This window comes from Tursiops truncatus, chromosome 10 (assembly GCF_011762595.2).
Source record: "Tursiops truncatus isolate mTurTru1 chromosome 10, mTurTru1.mat.Y, whole genome shotgun sequence".
In the NCBI taxonomy this organism is placed as follows: Eukaryota; Metazoa; Chordata; class Mammalia; order Artiodactyla; family Delphinidae; genus Tursiops; species Tursiops truncatus.
The window spans coordinates 11,378,020-11,399,962 of record NC_047043.1 but is presented as its reverse complement, the minus strand read 5'-3'; the positions used below and the strand labels follow the sequence as shown (position 1 = coordinate 11,399,962).

Below are 21,943 nucleotides of genomic sequence, written 5' to 3'. Positions count from 1 at the left end.
TGTGCTGTGAGTCCACTGACTACAGAAATTATGGTGTCCAGAGGCGGTATATTGTTTAATAAGAGCATGGATTTGGTTCAAATCCTAGCTTTCCTACATACAAGCTGTGCAACCTGGGAAAGGTTTCTAACTTCTCCTGGACCTCAATTTTCTTATCTGCAAAATGTAGATGATAATAATACCTACCTCACACATTTGTTACAATGATTAAATTAGGTGGGTTAACATATGCAAGACACTAATAATTTAGAGTAGTGCCTGTTTTGTAGTTAGCACTGTATTTCTTAATTATTTGTTATTATAATAATTATTACTGGCTTTGTATATCATCATAATAGGGAAAAGCCTGTCTTTTCGAAAATGTCTCCCATTGCATGCCCTACTGTCTGAAATTCGTCCATAAGGCTTTCTTTAAAAATTCAAAGGCCATTACTAAAACACAGGTGTAATTAGAAGCCAATTGTAGGATACCAGTCATTATCGCTTTAGCAAGAATTCCGTCACTTGATAGAGCCTGAGGAAATGGGCTATATAATGCCAAATAAGGAGAATTAGTAATAGTACAGCTAAGTCGCTTATCTGGAGGGGGAGGGACTTTTGGAAAATGCAGTTACCAGAGTCTAGCAGTATTTTACAAACTTAATGTTCTGGGAAGGCACTTAAGGGGTCCATAAATGTTTTATTATAACATTTCATTTAAAAATAATATAAGCTAAAAAAAAAAATAATATAAGCTAGGGCTTCTCTGGTGGCGCAGTGGTTGAGAGTCTGCCTGCCGATGCAGGGGACACAGGTTCGTGCCCCGGTCCGGGAAGATCCCACATGCCGCGGAGCGGCTGGGCCCGTGAGTCATGGCCGCTGAGCCTGCGCCTCCGGAGCCTGTGCTCCGCAACGGGAGAGGCCACAACAGTGAGAGGCCCGCAAACCGAAAAAAAAAAAAAAAAAAAAAAAAAAAAGCTATTAAAAATATGTGCTGAAAAACAATATGTATACAATGCCAAATATTAAAAAAATGGAGTACCGACATGTTATCATTTGTTGTCAAATGAATGCATTTCTTTTTGTAGCTATCAATGTTCTTACTTTTTTTTTTTAACATCTTTATTGGAGTATAATTGCTTTACAATGGTGTATTAGTTTCTGCTTTATAACGAAGTGAATCAGCTATACATATACATATATCCCCATACCTCCTGCTTCTTGCGTCTCCCTCCCACCCTCCCTATCCCACCCCTCTAGGTGGTCACAAAGCACCAAGCTGATCTCCCTGTGCTATGCGGCTGCTTCCCACTAGCTATTTTACATTTGGTAGTATATATAAGTCCGTGCTACTCTCTCATTTCATCCCAGCTTACCCTTCCCCCTCAAGTCCATTCTCTATGTCTGTGTCTTTATTCCTGTCTTGCCCCTAGGTTCTTCAGAACCATTTTTTTTTTTTTTTAGATTCCATATATATGTGTTAGCATACAGTATTTGTTTTTCTCTTTCTGACTTCCTTCACTCTGTATGACAGACTCTAGGTCCATCCACCCCACTACAAATAACTCAATTTTGTTTCTTTTTATGGCTGAGTAATATTCCATTGTATATATGTGCCACATCTTTATCCATTCCTCTGTCGACGGACACTTAGGTTGCTTCCATGTCCTGGCTATTGTAAATAGAGCTGCAGTGAACATTGTGGTGCATGACTCTTTGAATTACGGTTTTCTCAGGGTATGTGCCCAGTAGTGGGATTGCTGGGTCGTATGGTAGTTCTATTTTTAATTTCTTAAGGAACCTCCATACTGTTCTCCATAGTGGCTGTATCAATTTACATTCCCACCAACAGTGCAAGAGGGTTCCCTTTTCTCCACACCCTCTCCAGCATTTGTTGTTTGTAGAATTTTTGATGATGCCCATTCTGTGGTGTGAGGTGATACCTCATTGTAGTTTTGATTTGCATTTCTCTAATGATTAGTGATGCTGGGCATTCTTTTCAAATGAATGCATTTTTGTGTGGACTTTATAATGCAGCTTCTTCTGCATCCTCTATTTAATTGAAGAATATCTTTAGACCGTAAGGCAAACTGGGGAGTAGTTGCAAATGGGGTCTGTTTTTACACAAATCCTCGTTAATCAAAAATTTCTTGATATTTGCTATCTAAAACAAAATACAGAAATAAACTGGATTATAAGGTTGATGGAAGATTGCCACTGTTTTCCATGACTCCCAATTTAAAAATATGTTCATCAAAACACCGTTGTTCTTACTGACTTTATACTGGGTAAATATCGTTATTTTGAGTTTATGAAAGAAAAGCGTATTAACAAAATCACCTTTGTTACTTTCACGCGTTAAAATTTTCTGTATGATGCTTTCATATGGAAAAAGGGCTCTGCTGCTAAAAAGTTGAAAACCCATCAATTGGGAAAGTGGCTTTGAACTTGGAGATGAGATAAGTGAGAGCAGGACAATATCTGTGCTGCAGACTGAACAGTTTGTCAGAGGAGAGACATGGTGCTGCCCTCACGCCCAAGGGTGTTGCTTCAGTGAGATGCAGGACATGACCACAGGCTAGAATGGCTGGGAGGTCGTGATTTTTGGGGGTCTCTGAATTTAACATTTGTGGCTTTAGCTATTCCCAAACAATTCTAGACAAACCATGACCCCGTAGCGTGTTGTAGTTTTACTGAGGCATAAATTTTAAAAATAATTCCGTACAAATGCTTTCATCTGAAAAATACTAACATAAGATAAAAATTGAGGCATGAACTTGACTCGCGTGTCATCAGTCTGCGGGGCCAGGGGTGTGGGCAGCAATAGGCCGCGCAAAGGACGGTGCCCTGCAGATCCATCAGCCAGCTTTCATCAGCCTCTCCATTCAGCTTTGTTCTCTGCTCGTCTTTGCACTCTTAACTCTTTTGAATTGTGACAGAAACTCAATTTCTTTGTGAAAAATGGCCCTGGAGCTCCTAGGAGAAGGGGCTGGTTCTAGGGCTGGAACAGAAAATATACAGGGTTAACCAGGAGCATCTTGTAGTGCCAGTAAGTAAGGAAGTGCTAGACAAAACGTGACAAAACACACGAGAAAACACCAAAACCCAGTACAACGACGTGGGTGTGTGAGAGGGACAAGGGAGCTCCCAATGGCCAAAGTGGGAACATTTGAGCCACAAAATACGTCAAGGAGTATTGGATTCTAACCTAAAGGATAAAATAAATATCGATGAGTCCATCTGGATATAAATACATGAAATACATGATTGAATCAATGAATGGGGGAGAAGGGACAAATCTCCTGTGCAGAAAAATTCCCAGTAATTCATGTAAGTTCTGTGCCTTCAAGGAAGAAGATCTTAACTCCTCACTCTGTAAGTGTGGGCTGGACGTGGCGACCTCCTTCCAAACAGTACAGTCTGGAAAAGGGGAAGAAAAGAGTAACTTTACAGTGGAGAAACCTGACAAACACCACCTCAGTCAGGTGATCCAGGTCAGCATCAACAGTGCTAAGTGATGTTGATCGTATGTACCAGGAGATGACGTGATGAAAATGGAACTTCACCTTTGTGATATTCTTCCACAAAACTCATAACTCTAGTCATCTTGAGCAAAAATGCCAACAAATTCCCACAAAAGGATGTCTTACAAAATACCTGACAGGCACTCTCGGAAACTATTAAGGTATCACAAACAAGGTAAATGTGAGAAACTGTCACAGCCAAGAGAACCCTAAGGAGACATGACAACTAAATGTAATGTGGTTTCTTGGATGGAATCCTGGGGCAGAAAAAGGACACTTGGTAAAAACTAAGGAACTTTGACTGAAGTATGGACTTCAGTTAATATTAATGTATCAACCTTGATTCATTAATTGTAACAAATATACCATCCAATGCAAGATGTTAATAATAGGGGAAATTGTGTGTGGGGTGAGGGTGGAGAACAAATGGAATTCTTTGTAACCTTTGCTCAATTTTTCTATAAATCTAAACTGTTCTAAAACAAAGTCTGTTAATTAGAAGGAAAGCTTCTGGAAAGAAATGTAATTGCTTGTGCTACCAATGGGGTGGTAGCAGTAGACCAATAGGTCTAAGGAATATGGTTCTTAAGCAGACATAATTTCTCCTGGGAGAAATTATATTTGGGTCATGGAGATCTGGGAATATATATCCCTTTTGAATGTCAAGCGTTTACAGTTTTCAGTTAGAGTTCAGTAAGTTTGACTTTAGTGATTTGATATGTACTAGTATCTTACTAACTGTCATCGTGGATAGAGGCTTTTTCTGCATGTCGTTTTTCTGATTTGTCATGTCAGGAAAAACATTTCCTCTACCCTCTTAGGTGCTGTGCTTGGAGGTCTGCAAATTAAACTGACAAAAGACAGACTAGCAAGAGAAAAGACAGATTTTTATTCACATAAGAGGGTGTTTACAGAAAAATGTGACTCAAAATGGCAATTATAATTTGGGGCTTACATACCATCTTAATAGGAGAAGGGGAGGGGGGAGAAAGGCATTTATGAGAAAACAAATGAATTTTAGGAAAGAGAAATGGGCGCTTAAGAGAATAGATGGGAGATATGATAGTTTTGTGATAATGTCTGTTCATGTAATTTCTTATCCCAGTGTTGGGCTTCTTGTCTCTAGTGATGAGTCAGTTTTCACTGGTTTTGAAATTCCCAAGGAGGGGATTTAAGACAGTTGAATTCTTTTGGGAGGCTCTGCTTTTAGGCAGATAACTGGAGTTGGGAGTGGGGGGAGTGGGACAACAAAAACTCCAAACCCCTCTTCTCAGTGCTGTATTCTAGATTCCTTCAGTTGAATGCAGGCTTCCCAAATGTCACCAACCCATCCTGTGTTTCCCGAGGTGAGCGAAACACCATTTAGAGCTTTGGCAGTGTCTCCAGAGGGAATGGCAAGGTTGAAATGGACAGAGAATTGGGTATTTAGTTCAAGGCACGTCTTTCAGTGCAGAGACTTGGTTAAGATTGGCTAAGGCTCATGATCCCACAGTCCAGGACTGGTGGGAACAGCAAGGTGAGGATTTTGAGGTGAGGGGTCTGACACTTTAGGGCTCATACTGTCTGTTTTCCACTGAAGAGTTAATGGGGTTTTCAGGAAGTTCCTGACTAGAGTCTGCAGGAATAGTGACATTATGCTAATGGAGACGGTGGAATAGTCAAGGCAAGTTAATGGAGAATGTTCGGGAGGTGTTGGTGGGTGTGTATCCTCAGTGTCCAAAGCCTGTGTGTAGGGGTTCTGGTTCTCAGAATTCACCACAAGATTAAAGGAAAATATGATTGACATGCAGTAAACAGAAATGGGATTCACGCTTGCTCCTGCTGCTTTTTAAAAAAAATTTAATTAATTTTTGGCTGTGTTGGGTCTTCATTTCTGCACACGGGCTTTCTCTAGTTGCGGCAAGCGGTGGCTTCTCTTGTTGCGGAGCACGGGCTCTAGGCGCGTGGGCTTCAGTAGTTGTGGCACACGGGCTCAGTAGTTGTGGCTCATGGGCTCTAGAGTGCAGGCTCAGTAGTTGTGGCGCACGGGCTTAGTTGCTCCGTGGCATGTGGGATCTTCCTGGACCAGGGGTAGAAACCCGTGTCCCCTACATTGGCAGGCGGATTCTTAACCACTGCGCCACCGGGGAAGTCCTGCTTTCTTTTTAACTTAATGATCTATCGTGGCTGCCCTTTCAAGTCCTATATTCAGATCTACGTCATTCCTTTTAATGGCAGAATCATTGCAAGACTTAGAGGCCCAGCTGGTTTTGTGGCCCTGTCTTCTGATCACGTATGTGGAACAATGCGACAGATTCTTCTGTGGTAATCTCCACTGCCCTATCTTTATTTTTAAGCAAAACAAATAAATCTCCCAGATGATAATGGCAACTTTCCCCAGGGGAAGAAATTTCAGTTTATCCGAATCTTACAGATCTTGGATCGATCAGGACTCAGCTGGGGGGAAGCTGACTGGGGCTTCTCTACAGCCTTGGGAGCATAGGACGAGAACACTAGAGGACTTGGGTGCTGGAGGTCGCTTGGCCAGGGCCACGCAGGCAACTCTCTAATTTAAAAGTAAATTGCTTGTCTGAAGAGTTGGTTGAGGAGCATAGCTTCGAAGACATAGTCCCTCCTAAGGAATGACTAAACCAGCCCTGTCTTGCCTGCTGTATAAGGTGGTTTCTGAGCAATACTTTTTATCTGATTTTATTTAATATATGTAATATATTATGGCATACTATATACATCATCTACATACCTTGCGCTCTGGTCACCCTGATACGTGTTTTAACCAGCCTGGGTGTCATTTTTGTCTCCATCCTCCTTAGGGGGTCTGGAATATGCTGCCAGAGTTTTCCGGAAAGTTTGGGACAGACTTTTAAAATCCAGCCTCAGGCGCTGTTGCCTTTCCGAAAGGAGCCCTCCCCCACCCCCGTGGCCTCCCCCACCTCCAACACTGTTCTCCCCTTCTCTTAGCTCTTGGCAACCTTAAACCTTTCTCCCGCCTATTTTTTTTTAAACAGGGACACAATATCTCCCTCCTAAGCAGGCTCTGCACGGCCTGTAGGAGCAGCTGACAAAGGGAACAAGTAATTTCTTAGCCTTTCAGCTCCACTCTGCCTCTGTTTTTTGTGAGTGGCCGGTGCACCTGTTGTGATAAGCAATGCTCGCTTCACAAGCAATTTGCAAAGAGGGCGAGCTCCGCACCCCACTCCCGCCCCCTTTCTTTTAAGTGGATGTTAGTAATTTTAAGAAGGGGCGAAAAGAGACAAGCTCTCTGGATTTATTCTTTTGCCTGACACTCGCCGTTCTGACGCAGGGGCTGGTAGTGGAGGAAGCTGTCCTCACCGGCTTCACTAGGGACTGCGCTGGGCTGAGCAGGGGAGGGTGGGTCGGTGGGGGAGGGATGGGGGGGTAGGAGGGAAGTTGGCTCCATCTGCAACTGGGGGCTTTCCTATCCTTGTTCTCTGTGGGCTGTTTTGGTTTATTTGTTCTGTGGTTCTCTTTGTGTGACCCTGGCTGCTAAGAGCCTAGAGGCTTGGTGAAAAGAAGCTTCTCCCAGCAAAACAACTTTTGGCATAAGGAGAAGAAGGGACTCCCACTTTTCCTAGGCCGGGCGGGGAGGGCGCGCATGTGGCCCCTTCCGGTTTTCTTTTCTTTTTTAAAGTCTATTAAACTCATGTGGGCAAAAAGTACTGGCCTGACAGACTGGAGAGCAGAAATTCTCTGTTTACAGCCCCAGACAAGCGGCCCACTGGGCTGGCTGGTCATGTGCGCCTCCGAGGTGAATGCGTGGCACCACCTCTCGCGAGAGAAGGCTCCCAACGTGCTGTCCATCTGTTTCAAGTGGAGCCGTTTCCTTTCTGTCGCGTCCAGCCTTCCCTGCCTGTGTTTAGCTAAGGCTGTGGTCCTGGAGGCCCCCGTGAGCCTGCAGTTACTGTACGGTGCTGTGACGTGCAGTGCTCTCCCGTGTGCAATAGCCGCGGAGGTGTTTGTGAGAAGGCTGAAGGTGGCCCGTGTCCGGCCTTCCCTGCACCAACTGCCCTGTGTGGTTATTGCCTGCGCTGGGGAGGAAAAACCTTTCCTCTACCCTGTTATATTCAGGGTTGGGGGCCTGCAAATTAAACTGACAAAAGGCAGATTAGCAAGAGGGGAAAAAAGCCATTTAATTATATATGTAAGCATGAGAATTCACAAAGAAATGGGACTTAAGGAGGAGGTTAGAATTTGGGGCTTACATACCATCTTAATGGGGGATGGGGAGGGGCAGAGGAGTACTTCTGGAGGACTTCTCGGAAGGGAGAGGGGAGAAAGGTCACTTATGGGAAAGCAAATGACTTTTTGGAAAGATAAACGAGCCCTTAGGAGAATAGGCAGGAGGTATCATAGTTTGTGAGTGTCTGTCTAGGTGTGATACAGACTTCTCTGGAGAACAGAAGATTAGCTTTGCTCTGGGGAGGGAATTTATGACAATTGAATTCTTTGGAACGCTCTGCTTTTAGGTAGATAAGGGATTTCAGGAACTCAAATGACTTCAGCTCAAAGTAATTTTTTATGCCACCATGGCTTATTCTAGACCCCTTCACCTTACCAAGACCTCTCTGTAGCTTGGGAAGTCTTTGAGGACACCAGGCAGCCCTAAACACAGCCCCTGGCTCCCACTAGGTCTGCCGAAAAGATCTGGTAAATGAAAACTGAATATGTCACTCTGAGTAAAAGCATTTAAATAAATACAAATGGTCCTAACCGATTTGTGTCTTAGTCACACAGGACTTCAGTTGAGAACTGCAGGGGGGGTGGGGTGGGATTTTATTTATTTATTTATTTATTTTTGGCTGTGTTGGGTCTTCGTTGCTGCGAGCAGGCTTTCTCTAGTTGCGGCGAGCGGACTTCTCATTGCGGTGGCTTCTCTTGTTGTGGAGCATGGGCTGTAGGCGCATGGGCTTCAGTAGTTGTGGCGCATGGGCTCAGTAGTTGTGGCTTACAGGCTTAGTTGCTCCGTGGCATGTGGGATCTTCCTGGATCAGGGCTTGAACCCGTGTCCCCTACATTGGCAGGCGCATTCTTAACCACTGAGTCACCATGGAAGTCTGAGTGGTGGGGTTTTGAAGAGGGTGAGATGCAGTTTGGAGGGAGGGCGTGAGTCTCTGTGTGCAGGTCCTGAGTTTGGGTATGAGATGGGATGTGAGATGAGGTTGTGTGCCTCTTCGTTATGTTAGCAATTTACCTGAGGCACACCTCACTTTGTAATTCTAGGTGTGTTCCCTCTAACGTGGAGTTTCCTGGCCCAGCACTCAGCGGGCTGACCAGAGGGCAATCAGACCTTTCCCTTATCTGTAGTGGGCACCAGGGAATTGTAAGGTTTCAAAGCCAAGTGCAAAGTTTCCAGTGTTTGGGCATCCAGTTACCTCTGGGAGACGGTGATTTGAATCTTACTTCTGATCTGTGATTGGTTCTGCCACTGGCCATGCCCAGAAGGTAAGCTTTTGTCCTCATTCTGCCAATGCTTCCTTATGGGTTTGTTCTGCTTAACTGCCTGCCACTGTCGACTCCTGTTGATAATGCCTGTTTTCAGGTATTTTGAAAAATGACACTTTCATGGGGGTTTCTCCTCTCCTGCCCCCATGGATATATAATCAGTTTATATATTATCAAAGAGTTTACAGCTGCAAGGGGTTGGAGATCATCTTAAAGGGAGGTTTCCGGGGTTAAAAGTTGACTTCGTACTTATTTTCTTTTCTTTTCTTTTCTTTTTTTTTGCGGTACGCAGGCCTCTCACTGTTGTGGCCTCTCCCGTTGTGGAGCACAGGCTCCGGACGTGCAGGCTCAGCGGCCATGGCTCACGGGCCCAGCCGCTCCGTGGCATGTGGGGCCTTCCCGGACTGGGGCACGAACCCGTGTCCCCTGCATTGGCAGGCGGACTCTCAACCACTGCACCACCAGGGAAGCCCCCGTACTTATTTTAAAGAATAAATGTCATTATATCGAAATAGTCCTTGCATTTCATAAGAAAACAAAACTTGATAGTGGTTATTGTGGGTGATGATGAACTCTCCCTCTCTGAGTGGTGGTCCTCTGAGATCAGTTCAAGGTCATCCTGCGTGACAGCCCTGGGGGGACAATGTGTTTCCTGAAGAGTGGGAGATGTTTGTAGGGGGTACCCACACTTGGCATTAAATGATGTATTGAATTGCATAGCCAGAAAGCATTACGTTTTCATAGCTGTTTAATGCCCACTGATGCAGCAGAAGAATCTCAATTTGGTCCTAAAATGTCTTGAACACTCTCTCCCTCCAGTTCTTCTCCTCAGTTTTATTCCTCTTCCTCTTCTTCATTATCAGTGTGAAACAAAGAGGGAGCAAGGCCCAGGCTCCCAGCCTTTTGTATCATCAACTGGAATTCATAACATTGTATTCGCTGTGTTTATTCTCATGATTCTCTTCTGTTTATGGCAAGTGATACTGGTTTTCAATTCACGGTTGGTGTCAAAATTTTATTGAACGTGAGAATAAAGATAAAATGTGACTTGATTTTAAAGAAAGATATTACGCGGCAGGTAGCCCTTGGATGTGACGTGAATTCTGGAGGAGGTGTGCGGGGCACTGTAGATGGGAAACAGTGGCTGCGGTTGTTTCTTTCCTTTCCTGATCGACTCTTAACCCCTTCTGTTCTTGAGGGGTATTTTCTGCTGCTACCAGCTTCTCCTCCACCACCAGTCTCTGTGGCCGGGAGATTTTTCTTTCTTCAGGTAATGAATTATTACTTCATGAGAAAATTCCTCTTGCTTCCTTTCGCAGCCTATGCCCGCTCTCTCTGCAGTTTGCCCTGGAGTGTGGGACGGGGCACCGGGGCCAGGAATGTAGGTGGGGGGCAGGCGTGTTCTCTCCAGCATCTGGACATTTTTAACATGTGTTTGCACCTCCCCTCAGGCACTGATCACCTATCTGCCTTACCCTCTCTCTGGGGGAGCCAGGCCATACAGGTTTGGGCCTGTTCTACTCATCTCTGCATCATGGACAGAGCCTGGGCCCACAGTTAGCACACAGGATGGTCCCTAACAGTGGAGGTGAGCTGGTCAGTATGGAAGCTTAGCCACTGTCAGCTTCACTTGGGCGATATTGGCTGCCTTTGGAATTAGCGACGGGTCGGGGTTGGATAGCTTGTTCCCCTTGGCCTCATCGCCAAGTTGAAAGCCAAGTCTAAGACTGAACGCTTGATAGCAAGTTCCCATAGGTGGATGAAGCGGTCCCCTCTGTCCTCAGGCACGTGGACAAGCACGTCACATCACAGGTTCACTGTGAAGTGACACAGTTGCCCTGATTTGGGATCAGGTGACAGTGTCCCCAGTGAATAGATAGATGCAGGCCAAAGCAGAGTTGAGGACTCATTGTGCTGCCTCTAAAATATTAAGATTAGGGTTTACAGGTTTTTCTTGCCTTCTTCATACTGGTTGGTAGTATCTGAGCAGTTTTCCTTTCAAGCAATATATTGCACACTAAATGCTTCAGCAAAAGAAAGACAGATTTTGTGCTTCCCTGGTGGCGCAGTGGTTGAGAGTCCGCCTGCCGATGCAGGGGACACGGGTTCGTACCCCGGTCCGGGAGGATACCACATGCCGCGGAGTGGCTGGGCCCGTGAGCCGTGGCCGCTGAGCCTGCGCATCCGGAGCCTGTGCTCCGCAACGGGAGAGGCCACAACAGTGAGAGGCCCGCGTACCGCAAAAAACAAAACAAAACAAAACAAAAAAACAACAACAAAAAAAGAAAGACAAATTTTAATCTTTGGTGCTAATCGTGAGTCCTCTGGTGTACATCTTCATGAGGCTCTTTGATGCACACTTGCAGCAACTTTGGTGGACTCTTGATCTAACCACCGCTAGCTGACAATGAACGCACACACACAGATATCACACTGTGGATACTAAAATGTTTTAGAGTAAATCACCACACAGGCAGTGTCATATGTCTGGAATTGAGGAATACCGTCAGCAGAGGCAGATGTCTGGGTTTTAGCTGTTGCTGCAGGTCCCTGACCCCCAGAGGGAGAAGGAGAAGCCACTTTCCTGGTGGCTGGGTGTCCTCACAGTATTGCTGTCACGACTTGTGCAGCCTAGCCAGTCGCGGGCAGGCTCTTCTCATTAATTTCTTGGATCGTTTTCTTATCTGTAAAATGGGGCTTGGAAGCTCACTGAAATTGTGGGTTTTCTTCTCCCCTTGAGGAGCCCGTGGAAGAAACGTGTGTTAAATTGCCATGTAAGCTGTGAAAAGCCATACAAATGCCAGCTGCTTTTGCTGTTATTACGACAAAGCCCCAAATAGAAGCAAAGGCTGTTGGGAACTGTCTCTTCCTGGGATGGATGACTAAATCACCTGTACCTGCTAAAATCACAGAGCAAATTTAGTCCTGTCTTTCCCTCAGCGGTGTTGAGCAAGGTCTTAGAAAGTAATCAGAAATAGAACATTTTCTGGTTCAAGTGAAGGTCTCTGTTCTGCTCTGAGTTTTAAGTGTAGTCCCAAGGTTTCATAGCCAGAATTAGGAAGCACGGAGAAAAGATTATTTATTAATGCTGGCATTGAGGACATGATGGTTGGTTTGTTTGTCAAAAGTAAGGTCGAAGTGTAAATCTGCATTTGTCTGAAACTTGTACTGATCCTGTCTGGCTTCCCCTGTTCCAACGGGCTATCCTCTTTCTGCCTACAGATATTTCTGCCCACAGCGCTTGGTTTAAGATACCGTGCATTTGCCTGTCATGCACGAAACAGGGACTCTCCTGCTGAATGAGTTTCTCATAGGAAGCAGAAAAGGGAGTGGGAGGGAGAGAGATGGAACACATTATATTTCTTTTAGGCAGAATATGCTTATTTTCTCTGCTGGTGAATGCCTTTTTTTCCTCACCTTTTGACATAATCCTAATGGTTCCATTAAAACACATTCAGCCGTCTCTCTGAGCCCCATCTGCCAGCACTCTCTGTCATTTGGTGAACGGCAGGCAGGGTTTAAATTCCGAAAAGCAGAGAACAGGCTAAGGATTGGAACAGGATCATATGTCCCCTGTTTTTATTTTCAAAAATATTCCCCCCATTTTATTGCTGAGTGTTGAGTTGCAGCTGGCCACAGAGGCTGGGACAGGAGGAAGAGGGCTCTGCCTCAGAGCTTCACGTGATGCCAGGGTGGGTTTTCCAGGGAGGTTAAGGAATGTCTTTCATCAGGAATCTTCTGGAGCAAAATATGCCAACTGTGTTATTTTTGGAAATTCCGATTTAGCCTTGTTTAGATGACTCTCGACATTCCTTCCATTTCTTTGAGTAGGTGACTTTTGTGGCTGTACCTTGGGTTCAAGTTCATAAATAAATGTGAGTGTGCTTCAGCCTTGTATAGACTTTCAGCAAGCAGAAAGAGCTGGAAAGAGCTGGGTGGTTGCACATTAAGAGCAAATATAGCTCACGAACAGTGAAAACGAGCTGTATTTACTCAGCCTCTTTCGACTTCAGTGCATTGCCTAGTGGTGGGCAGTGGCAGCTGGGGTAGGTAAGTGATACTGCGCTGGGGAGCCTCTTCTCTGTCACCGAGAGCGACACACGATCTCTTCCAGGAAACAACGTGAGCCCACCACAGCTGGCCACGGGGAGCTTTCTCTTCTGGTTTGGAAGGTTGGGCAGTGGTTTCAGCAGCCCGGCTGCAGCAGCCCTGTGGTAAGTTCTGCATGCTGCTGGGTGAAGCCGACGGGAGGAATGGGTTGACCGCCTGTCCTTTGCAGGGAAACTCCAAGAGCTTAGGAATTGAGTCCAGTTTCTAACTCAGGGGCTTGGACTATGGATTGGGGATCCTCAGAAAATGCCTATCATGTCAGGCTACGGAGCAGAACTAGAGGAAGGACTTTCTGAGAGGTGGCTGGTCCTGGCCAGGGGGTGGGAGGGCAGTTATAGATCAGAGGCAGGTTGTAGGAGCCGGAGGCTGCAGCTCTGACCGCCTCAGAACAGAGGATGCTGACCCCGCCCATTATGGCATATAAAGCGATATTTTCAACGCAGTTACTTAACTGCACAGCTAAGGCTCTGGGTCCCCAGTGACACTTGGTGGCATAGTTTCTCGACCTCGGTAAGTGCTGTTGACATTTGGGCAGGACCATTCTTTATGGTGGGGGCTGTTCTATGCATTAGAGGCTGTTTAGCAGCTTCCCAGGCCTCTGCCTCCTAGATGCTACTAACAGTCCCCCACCCCATGGTGACAACAGACCTTGCCAGACATCCCCTGCGGGGGCGGAATTACCTGCCATTGGGAAGCACTGCATTTCGCAGAGAGCAATAAACACTGCTTGCCCATCTCACCTCCAAATTTGTATGTACTGTTCAGGAAGAGAGCAGGTGGGAAGTCAGAGAAGATGTGTTTAATATTTGAATACCAGCCTCCTTTATTAGATTGAAGCTCACGACATTGTCATTGTCTTTGGATGTCAACATGGTTGAATAACGTCAATTTCATATGGTTCAACCTAATATTAGCCCCTGAAATCAGCTCTGTATGAAGCTTGGTCACCAGGGGCCTCAGGACAGGGTCATGATCAATATTGTTTATTAAACACCCTGAAGTTCCCTCTGCAAGGAGTTGCATTATTTGAGGTGGCTGGGTAGGGGCGAGGGGAGGAGAGCCAGAGAAGGAGCCAGAGGGAACCTGAGAATGAGGATGCTGGAGAGGAGATTGCGTCCGGACAGTGTTACAGGCTCCGGCTGTGGGACAGGAAGGTTTCCACTGGGCCATAAGAGAGAAGGGTCGTCCTGAAACTGAGGGCAAGAGGGGAAAGGATCTCGTGAGATGCAAGGGGGCTTGAGGAAGACCAGGCCTGCTGGGAGGCAGCCTGATTGTAGGGGTCTTGGAGCAAAAATGAACTGGGCCCTTCTTACTTGGTTTACGACTGATGAGCAGTGGTGAAGCATAGATGCAATTCTAGGGGCAAATGGGGACTCGCTGGGGGCCTGGGAACAACCTGAGTTCACTGTAGTTTGGAGGAAACTAGCTAAGGCTGACCGTGCCCTGGACTATTTCCCTTGGCCGGTTGGTATCACAGGAGTCTGCCCATCCGGTTTGGTAGAAGTTATCACTCCCTGGGCACCTCCTCTTACCCTTGGCACTGGCCTCTGCAAAGGGCGTTGGCTCCTTTGCTTTTTTTTTTTTTTTGGTACAATAGCTATCATGGAACCAACAGGACATATTCCTCAAAAGAGGAGGGCTCTTGGTCTTTTTTTTTCTCACCCGTTCCCTTGTCCCTGCTTCTCTATCATGTCTCCATATGCCCTTTTGCATCTTGGAGCACTGAAAGCTGTCTTCCCACTTCCATACACAATTTGATGGGCTAGAAGTCTTGTTTAGGGCAGGAGTGGGGATAGGGCAAGGGTAGCCTGGGAAGCCGGGACAGGTGAGGTACAGATCTTGGTGACTGTATGCGGAATATGATGGCTCAAATACATAGAGCAAATCCCAAGATGGAAATCCTGTGAATTCACAGGGTGAGAGGGGACCTCAGGCAGGCTTGCTTCTGTAGCTTCATGGAGGAAGCAGTCAAGGCCCAGAGCACAGGGTTCGGACTTATCCACATCACACAGTTAGTTCCAGCACCGGGCACTGAGTTCTTCTGTGGCCTAAGCCCATTAGGCCATGCTACATTATCCCAGCACAGTGCTGCATGACCAAGCGTTGCCAAGTTCCACGGTCCCTGGGCCAAGAGTTTTAGCTCCTACGTGGAGGAAAGGGCTAACTGCTATTTCCGCTTTCACTGACCTTTCATAGCTCCTCATTGGGTGCAGTGCATTCAGGAGGCCCCGGATATGTGCTTGTCCAAGGCTGCCTGGGCTGGTGACTCAGCGTTAGGCTGCCTGCTCCAGCCAGGAGCTCATCAGGAGGCTGGGTTCATTTGCCAACCAGTCAAGGTGGACCCATTACAGCTTCTCCTAGGAGGGCTCAGACTCAGTACATATCTGCGTCCATTTGTACAGCTTTTAAGTGGGAGGGAGGAAGCAAAATAAAGAAGAAAGATACATAGAGGGCGCCTCCTCCTGACTGCTGTAAGTGGTTCCTTAGTACCTACTTGGGATTTGGGTTAGATTGACTTGGCACCTTCTCAGGAAGCTGAAACTTGAGAAGAGCGTTTATGTACTTATATCTACCCAGATGCAGATTTACTAGGAAACTTAGGCTTTGGGGCCCATCACTTGCATTAGCCTCTTTCCAGACCCTTCACCTAATATGTTTTTATAATTTTCTATATGTTTTGCATTTTAAAAATTATACCAGCTTCTGGTCTTGCAAAACGTGGACCCTCCTCCATCTGCCTCTGCAACAAGAAACCATAGCCCTTGGTAGACCAGTATCTCCTAGGTTTTCATTAAACCTGGCTGGGAAAAGGCACAAAGCTCGGGGGTGCCTCATGGCGCAGGTGGCTGGAGGAAGAGGGAACAGAAAATGTGCACCAATAGGAGAAGTTCTACGTGGAACCTTCCTGCTGCCCATCACGTTTACACAAGTGTCAGTGCTACCAGTGAGGGCAATGAGAGTCCGCTGGAAGTGGGCTTCCGTTTTTTTTTTCTTTTTGTGTGTGTGTGTGTGTGTGTGTGTGTGTGTGTGTGTGTGTGTGTGTGTTATGTTTAATTTGTTTTACTTTTTGAGGTACAGTTGATGTACAATATTATATAAGTTTCAGGTGTACAATATAGTGATTCACAATTTTTAAAGGTTATATGCCACTTATAGTTATTATAAAATGTTGGCTATATTCCCTGTGTTGTTCAATATATCCTTATTTACTTTATACATAATAGTTTATACCTCTTAATCCCCTACCCCTGTCTTCCTCTCCCCCATTCCCTCTTCCCAATAGTAACCACTAGTTTGTTCTCTATATATGTGAGTCCATTTCTTTTTTGTTTTATTCACTAGCTTGTTTTATTTTTTAGATTCCACATATAAGTGATATCATACAGTATTTGTCTTTCTCTTCCTGACTTATTTCACTAAGCACACTGCCCTCCAAGTCCATCCATGCTGTTGCAAATGGCAGAATTTCTTTCTGTTTGATGTGTATCTATAAACACACCACATCTTTATCCATGCATCTGTTGGCGAACACTTAGGTTGCTTGCACATCTTGGCAATGGTAAATAAAGCTGCTATGAACACTGGAGTGCACGTATGTTTTAGAATCAGTGTTTTCACTTCCTTTTTTTCCTTCCTTCAGTGGTGACATCTGGGATGTGGGGTGACAAGCCGCTGAGTAGTGGGGCATCCAGGGGGAGCAGGGCCCAAGAAGAGACTCCAGGCTGTGTGAGGCTTCCATGGACTATGGAGATACATAACACGATAGTTCCTCAGAAGAGGGACAAGTGAAGGAGCCACGAGGAAGAGCCAGAGCGTGGTCAAGACCGGGATGTTGTTACACGCCTCACCGGTGGAGGTTCGATGTTCCTGATCTGCGTGCAACTCACAGGGGCCCCACGCTCCTATGTCTTCTAGGGGAACGAGGGCCAAGCTAGGATGCCCAGGGAGCAATTCTGGTCCCTTCCCCCTCCCTTCCCCGTGCTCCCCCCTCCCCAGTTTGTGTGTATGTCATTAGAGTGCCCGGCTGCCGGCCACTTCCAAGGGGAGGAAGTCCCTCCTCCCACTGCCTTTGTGGTCACGTTAAGTGGACACTCTATTCTTCTGCGCTTCCTGCCTTGAAAGTCCTGACCGGGGTCACTTGCAGGGCTGTTAAACAGCTGCCGCGCTTCAGCCGGACGGCAAACAAGGCCATTCCAGGCCCATCCATCAGCTAGGCCAGACAAGTGTTTTGGGACCTGCCTGGATGAAAGATGGGAAGTGAGTGTAGGCGTGGCCCCGACTCGCCCAACCTGCAGACCTAATTTGTCCAGAGGCCCCGAGGTACAGAACCTGTGTGAGGACGCTCGGACAGCCTGTGTTGTCCTGTGTGTGGCGGCCACGGCTACTTTTTTCTCCTTCATTCAGTCGTTAAATATTAATTGATTGCCTGCTTAAGACCGGACAAGAGACTGCATCACCAACATTTTTGCCTTTTTTATTTCAATAGCCAACATTTGTGTTGATAGATGTCAGAAAGAATGCTTGGCTCTGGAGAAAAGAAGGGAACCTTTTTTTTTTTTTTTTTTTTGGTCTTACTTTACCCACTGGGGTAGCTAACATCCAGCTCCAGGCTTTGGCTTTTTCAACAGATGATGCCATCTATTCCCAGTTTTATAAATGGAGAGTCTCGGATTTCAGTTGGTCACTCTCTTCTTGAGAAACCAACACTGAAAATTCAACCCTTTAGTCTCCTAGGCCTTTTAGCCGTTGCTCTCTCGGTGGGCACTGGGAAACCATGTGCATTCGGGACTGACTGCCCCAGCCCTGCTACCTCTAGTGTCTGCTGCATTTCTGGTCTCTGCTATTAAGAAGAGGGGAGGAGATGAGTTACGGGCAAGATAATATTCTCCTCCCGTAAATCTCTGTCTGCCTTGAGAGCTAGTTCAGGGATCTGTGAGCTCTGGCCTAGGACAACCTGTGAGGTTAATCCTTGAAGAGGAGGTACAGGAACAGAGGGGCAGCATTGGCAGGGTGGAGACCGGGGGTGGCGAATGAAAATGTCTTCTACTTGAGTTTTTCAAATGTCTGTAGAGGCTGTTGTGATATTATACGTATTTATAGAGTTACATAATCTACAATAGCCTTTGTCAGCGTGTTTTCTCCATCAAAGGAAATTAAAATGCAATTACTAGCACGTGGTAGTTGAGGACATTATCTGACCTAAAAGGGATTCTTATGGTTGAAAAGTTCACTCATCTTTAGGAAATAAAATAGGAACATGCATCCTGTTAAAAAAAAATCTTTTCTTTTAATTAAACAAAAATCCTGGGAGATAAAGTAGAAACCACGGAAGCTGGCTGTGCTGTAAAAACTGCCTGGTCTACCTCTCATGTTCCGATCATTTGCCATTCAACAGTGTACACCAGCTCTGAGCTCTGTACAGACCCAGTGTCATCAGTACCACAGCCTTCAGAAGAGCCCTCTGAGCCAGTGTTAGCGAGGCAGGACTCTGAAGGAGGAAAGGCAGCAAAGGAAAGTTAATCTTCCAGCAGCGACTGGAGTGGAGAAAGCCCCTTGGATCCCTTTGCACACCTCAGCTGCTTGCCTTCCGGCCCAGTTGCCCTGGTTTGGTTGTTGGTTAAAGATTTTCCTTGCTTTCCCTTTGGCGTGATAGACTGTGGATGTCTAAACGTGGGCCCTTTCCCACCTGGGCCTGCCCTGCCTTTTTCCTGGGGATATTAGGGGCTTGTTTGAAGGGCCTGACCTGGCATGGATGCTGGACAAACAGAAGCAGGGGCAAAAGCATGTCTATGTGCAGAGCGCTTGGGTTAAGTAGGTCTTTCATTGCAGTAGTCAACACCTTTTGTTGCTGCCAGACCCTTCAGGATTGATCCAGTATTAGCCGTACTTTGAGGTGGGCTAGACAGGGGTAAATATGCCCGGAGCAGCTTCCACAGGGACACGCTGAACACCGCTTCCTTTGGTTGCTTCCTTCAGGAAATCTGCTAAGGAAAACAGAAGCTTGTTAGTCTCAATTTTGGCGATAAGTAGAATATGTAACCAGAGACAGTAAAAACCCTCTAGGAAGTTCCCACTTAACACATTTGCTTCTATGATTGTTCACATTTTTTACATCCTGCCCTTGATTTTCTATTTCCTTTCTATGAAATTTTCATGAGTTGGTTCCTTTTGAAAAAAGAAATCTTAAATCACACATAATTATATTTACTCAGTATGAAGCCACTGGATCGGAGAGGGGACTGCTCCATTTGGAAATCCCAAATTCAATCAGATGTTCCGAACGGGCCATGTCTGAAGTAGAAGCCCACTGAGTCCAGGGTGTGGTTTCCCAGTTGTGCTTCTGAGCTGCTTGGAGGATGGCTGGATTAAAACCAGCATGTCTAGTTACTGTCGCAGGAGATGAAGCTGAAGTATGCTAACCCAAACTGTAAGGAAGGATTCTTAGCCCATTTTTTCTGTCCTTAAACTCTCTTCCTTTGCTAACACTGTTAACATTACTGCCTTCAGACTAAATTCAAATGAAATATGACAAACTCCAAGCAGTTTTTCCTTCAAAACACCTATCTTGATTCCATGCCTCTCCCTTTCTATTACTCACTTTATGGGGGTTTTGTTTTGTTTTTTAGAATGGGGGATGGAAGGAGTACCAGGAGGAATTTTGCATAAATAGATGCTTACATTCAAATTCTCCAAAGCTTTTTTTAAAAAAATTGAGATATAATTGACATATAACATTATATTAGTTTCAGGTGTACAATGATTTGATATTTGATTATATTGTGAAATGACCACAACGATGTCTAGTTAACATCTGTCAAACTTTCCAACTCTTGAACTTTTGTTCAGACTCTAAGACTTTAAAGTCCTTTCATTAGTATACCCACTTTGCTATTAAATTTGCAATGAAAACCAATGAATTCCTTATGTTGGCCCTGGTACTATCTCATGTGTGGAAGCATGGAAAGATATGTGTAGAATCATCCGTAAGAAACTCACCCTCTAGTGGTCCAGGCAAGATTTGTGAATGAGTCGACTGGAGAGCAGTAGCTGATGGACCTAATCTCTAGTCTACTGTGAAAAGAACTTGATCGCTCTTAGACAAATAAAGTGGCGTTCAGACAATGGTGCAGTTGGACCTCAGAGAATGGGGAGATGTGGGTTGCCAGTAGTTGGTGTAGTCTTTGTGCAGGAGGTGGGGACATGAGCCCGGTCTGGGAGGAGGGTGGAAAGAGGTTGAATGGGTTAGAAGGAGGGTATATTAGGTAGTTGGCACAACTGGAGGAAAGACCAGGGGACAGTGCCTTGGTTGGACCAGAGGATATGCCCTGTATGAGGACCAGGAAGAGATGAGACAAGATTACCTGTGGAAGGGATTGGAGAGCAGCTGTTGATGAGACTTGGATCAAGCAAAGTTGATAAAGCTGTGAGTGATGGATTGCGGGTTTGGAGGGAGTGACAAGCTAATAGTAAGTTTCTTAGGATGAGCTAAAACTCATTCCCCTGAATCAAATGTAGCAAGACAGACAGTTAAAGTTTTTTTAATGAAAAGTTTTAAACTTAAAAATGATAATTCTATGTTTTGAGGAAATATTCTGGATACTAATCTCATCAGTTATGTGATTTGCAAATATTCAAGTCCTTTGCCCATTTTTGAATCACGTTTTCTGTTGTTGAGTTTTGAGTTCTTTATACATTCTAGAAACTAGACCTTTATCAGATATATGATTTGTAAATATTTTCTCCCATTCTGGGGGTTGCCTTTTTAGTCTTTTGATGATGTCCTTTGATGCAAAAATATGTCCAATGTGTCTTTTTTAAATTTTGTCTGTCTTTGGTGTCGTATTCAAGAAATCATTGCCAAATCAAGTCATGAAGTTTTTCTCCTCTGTTTTCTTCTAAGAGTTTTATAGTTTTAGGTCCTACATTTGAGTGTTTCATCCATTTTGTGTTCATTTTTGTATTTGATATAAGGTAAGGGTTCAACTTGATTCTTTTGCGTGTGGATATCCAGTTTTCCCATCGATTGCTGTCTTTTCCCTTTTGAATGGTATTGGCACCCTTGCTGAAGATAATTAACCACAGAAGCAATATAGGTTTACTTCTGGGTTCTCTATTCTGTTGTACTGGTTTATAAGTCTGTCTTTATGCCAGTACCACATTGTTTTGATTTTGTAGCTTTGTAATACATTTTGAAATCAGGAATTGTGAGACCTCCCGCTTTGTTCTTTTTTTCAAGATTGACTATTCGGGGTCCCTTGAGATTCTGTATATATTTTAGGGTGGAGTTTTCTTTTTCTGCAAAAAATGTCATTGGGATTTGATAGGGATTGCATTGAATCTACAGACTGCTTTGGGTAGTATTGGCACCTTGACAATACTAAGTCTTCTAATTCATGAACACAAGATGTCTTTCTACTTGTGTCTTTAATTTCTTTCGGTGACATTTTGTGGTTTTACAAGTCATTCACCTCTTCGGTTAATCTTTTTCCTAAATAGTTTATTCTTTTTGAGGCTATTGTAAAGAGAATTGTTTTCTTAATCAGAGCAGATAGTTTTTGCCATCCATAGTGTTCCTATGCCTCCATTCCACTCTCTTTCCCCAAAGGCCGGCTGATACCAATTAGGATGAGAGTGCAGGCCACCCAGAGGGTCACCTTTGCCCTAGGAAGTGGCTGCAACTCTGAATCTGCAGAAGGAGTGAGTCAGGGCTGATTTAGTGTAGACTGAGGCAGTTCAAGGTCTGAGCCTTACAGATACATCACCTAATATGCTTTATTGAGAGCACAGTGCGAATAAGTCTCTTCCAAATGCTACTTCAAGCAAAGGGAAGAGAGATGTAGCAGCTGTTGGGAGGCTATTCGGTTTTTAAA

The 21,943-nt window shown here is 45.2% G+C and overlaps 1 long non-coding RNA gene across 4 annotated transcripts in view; it reads left to right on the top strand.

The window, feature by feature from the left end:
- The window catches only part of LOC109551557 (uncharacterized), a 628,536-nt gene that overhangs the window by 124,524 nt on the left and 482,069 nt on the right, over window positions 1–21,943 (top strand). The window contains exon 4 of one of the 4 annotated variants that reach the window (XR_012334345.1): window positions 13,078–13,177. The exons of the other annotated variants lie outside the window; for them this stretch is intronic. This is a non-coding gene — a long non-coding RNA (uncharacterized lncRNA). The remainder of the gene's footprint in view (window positions 1–13,077; window positions 13,178–21,943) is intronic. 4 annotated transcript variants of the gene reach the window in all.